Raw genomic sequence first — 3,920 nt, 5'->3', positions numbered from 1 at the left:
TATTTGTGGAATTAATAAATATTCAATATTTTTATAAATTTAGTTTGACATACTAATGTTATACTTTTACCTAAGTTTTTCATTAGAAGTAAGTGCTAGTTTACTATTAAGTGGTTTAAGAGACCAATACTTGCTTTCAGTCATCTAGTGTTAAATTTACTCTATCTGTAATTCATTTAATAAAGTGATTAATAGAAATACTTTAAATTACAATTGGTATAAAACTGTGATTAGCACCACAAATTTCAGAACATTGTCCATAAAATAAACCTGGTCGATTTATTAAAAAATTAGTTTGACTTAAACGACCAGGAGTTCCATCAACTTTTACACTTAAAGAGGGAACTGTTCAAGAGTGAATTACATCTGCTGCAGTTACTAAGATTCGAATTTGAGAATTTATATTACTCGGTTATCTACGTCTAATAATCGTAATCCATCTGCAGTTAATTCATTTGTTGGAATTATATAAGAATCAAATTCTACATTTATAAAATCTGAATATTAGTAACTTCAATATCATTGATGTCCAATAGTTTTTAAAGTTACTGAAGGTTCATTAATTTCATCTAATAAATATAATAATCGTAAAGAAGGAAATGTAATAAATAAAAGTACCATAGCTGACAGAATTGTTCAAATTATTTCAATAGTTTGGCCATGTAATAAATTTCGGTTTGTATAATTATTAAAAAATAATATAAATATTAAATAACCAACTAAGGTAGTAATTATTACTAAGATTATAAGTGTATGATCATGAAAAAATGTAAGTTGTTCTATAAGAGGGTAGGCACTATCTTGAAGGCCAAGGGCAGCTCATGTTGTCATTTATTTATAAATATTCTAATAAAAGTAAAATACTTTATGTATGAAGCTTAAATCCATTGCACTAATCTGCCATATTAGAAATTTGTTAAAATAGGCAATTCAGAATATCTATGTTCTGCTGGAGGTGTATTTTGTAATCATTCAACTGAAGAGTTTAATTGTATTGGATTTATTCTTGTCGTTGTGAAATTAAACTTTCTCAAATAATAAATAAGAAAAATAAAATTGCTAGTAATGAAATAGAAGATCCAACAGTTGAAACTACATTTCATTTAGTATAAACATCTGGATAATCTGAATATCGTCGAGGTATACCCGCTAATCCTAAGAAATGTTGGGGGAAAAAGGTTAAATTTACACCAATAAATGTAATTAAAAATTGACTTTTTAATCATTTTGTATTTAAAATTAATCCTGTAAATAAAGGGTATCAATGAACAAATTATGCTATAATAGCAAATACAGCTCCTATTGATAATACATAACGAAAATGTGCAACTACATAATAAGTATCATGAAGAATAATACCAACTGATGAATTAGCTAAAACAACTCCTGTTAAACCTCCTACTGTAAATAGAAAAACAAACCCTAAGGTTCATAATATAGCTGGAGAATAGTTTAATTGAGTTCCATGTAGTGTAGCTGATCAACTAAAAATTTTAATACCTGTTTGTACAGCAAAAGTAAAATAAGCTCGTGTATCAACATCTATTCCTACTGCAAATATATGATGTGCTCATACAATAAAACCAAGAAGTCCAATTGCTATTATTCCATAAATTATTCCTAATGAACCGAAGGTTTCCTTTTTTCCTGATTCTTGACTAATAATATGAGAAATTATTCCAAATCCGGGTAAAATTAAAATATAAACTTCTGGATGGCAAAATAATCAAAATAAGTGTTGATATAAAATTGGATCTCCCCCACCAGCTGGGTCAAAGAACGATGTATTTAAATTTCGATCTGTTAAAAGTATTGTAATAGCTCCTGCTAATACTGGTAAAGATAATAATAATAATAATGCAGTTAATACAACTGCTCATACAAATAAAGGTATTCGATCAAATGTAATTCCAGTTGATCGTATATTAATAATTGTCGTGATAAAATTAACTGCCCCTAAAATAGAAGAAATTCCTGCTAAATGTAAAGAAAAAATAGCTAAATCCACAGAGGCTCCTCCATGAGCTATAACAGATGAGAGAGGAGGGTAGACTGTTCAACCTGTTCCAGCTCCATTTTCTACTATACTACTAACTAGTAATAATGTAAGGGAAGGAGGTAATAATCAGAAAATTATATTATTTATTCGAGGAAATGCTATGTCTGGCGCTCCTAATATTAATGGCCCTAAGCAATTTCCAAATCCACCAATTATAATAGGTATTACTATAAAGAAAATTATAACAAAAGCATGAGCTCTTACAATTACATTATAAAATTGTTCATCACCAATTAAAGCTCCTGGGTGTCCTAATTCAGCTAGAATTAAAATTCTAAGCGAAGTTCCTCAAGCCTCAAAAATAAAATATAAAGTTCCAATATCCTTATGATTTGTTGGAAATAGCCATGGTCACGATTAATAATAATAATGATAGTAGATTGGCGCTTACACATATGTTAGTGTTTGGCCGAGCCTCTCCTCCGACTTGTGGCGTGCGCCTTGATGTTGTCACACATATCGAAGGGATCTACAGTTTTACGCCGACTCCGAACGGCCATTGTATGTTTATGAGAAGCTGTTTTTTCATGGCAGAAGTACACTCGGAGGTTTGCCATTGCCTGCCGAGGGACGACCGCTGTTAAGAAATAAACCTTTTTCCATATTTTTTGCGATGTTGATTTGACCACGGTGTTGATGAGTGAAAGCGCGCACTGCTCACCACTACACCACAGCGGCCGGCTGAATTTAGGCGATAGACTGTAAATCTATTTATAAGAATTAATTCTTTTTAAGCTGTTAGGCTTTATAGTCAAAAATGATATTAGACTGCAATTCTAAAGGAGTAAAAATAAATACTAAGGCTTAAAAGATTTAACTTATATTCATAAATTTGAGGGTTATTAGTTTTTTTAACTTAAAAACTTTTATAAATATTTAGACAGTTTAATTTATTTGTACTAAAAAATAAAATAAATTAAAGAATTTAAAATTAATATAAATGTTGAAAGAAAAGAAAAAAATAATATACATTTAAATGAAAACCTGTTTATATGTATATTATTAATTCAATTATTTTCAGAATAATCTAATCTAATCTAATCTAATCTAATTAATGTTATAAATGTGAAAGTTTGTATGTCTGGATGTTTGGGAAATCATCACGCGGAAACGACTGCACGGATTTGCATGAAATTTTGTACGCAGATAGCTTATGGGCCAGATTGGTTAATAGGCTATTTTTTTTAAGAGTTGCCACCTGTTAAAAAAGTTTCATTTATTTAATATGCGGGAACGACTGAATGGATTTGCATGAAAATTTGCACACAGATAGCATATGACCCAGATTGGAAAATAGGCTACTTTTCTTAAGAGTTGCCACCTGTTAAAAAAGTTTCATTTAATTAATACGCGGAAATGACTGAATGGATTTGCATGAAACTTTGCAAGCAGATAGCTTATGACCTACCTAGGCTAATTTTTTGGAACCTAATAGGCTAATTTTTTGGAAGAGTTGCCACCTGTTAAAAAAGTTTAATTAAATTAATACGCGGAAACGACTAAACGGATTTGCATGAAATTTTGCACATAGATAGCTTATGACCTAGGTTAGAAAGTAAGCTACTTTTTTTAAGAGTTGCCACCTGTTAGAAATGTTTAATTTAATTAATACGCGGAAATGAGTGAACTGATTTGCATGGAAGTTTTCACACATATAGCTTATGAGCTAGGTTGAAAAATAGGCTACTCTTTTAAGAGTTACCACCTGCCCAAAAAGTGTAATTCTTTAACACGTGGAAAAGACTGAACGGATTTGCATCAAATTTTGCAAGCAGATAGCTTATGACCTACAGTGGAAAAAAGGCAAATTTTTTGGAAGAGTTGCCACCTGTTAAAAAAGTTTTAATTAAATTAATACGCG

At 30.3% G+C, this 3,920-nt stretch overlaps 1 pseudogene; it reads right to left on the bottom strand.

Moving 5' to 3' along the window:
• Window positions 1-460: 460 nt before the first annotated feature.
• LOC118754027 lies at window positions 461-2,410 on the bottom strand (annotated as a pseudogene).
• Window positions 2,411-3,920: the final 1,510 nt, after the last annotated feature.

This window comes from Rhagoletis pomonella, unplaced genomic scaffold (genome assembly GCF_013731165.1).
Source record: "Rhagoletis pomonella isolate Grant_MI unplaced genomic scaffold, Rhpom_1.0 Rhpom_scaffold_03214, whole genome shotgun sequence".
In the NCBI taxonomy this organism is placed as follows: Eukaryota; Metazoa; Arthropoda; class Insecta; order Diptera; family Tephritidae; genus Rhagoletis; species Rhagoletis pomonella.
This window is presented reverse-complemented; position numbering and strand designations above follow the sequence as displayed.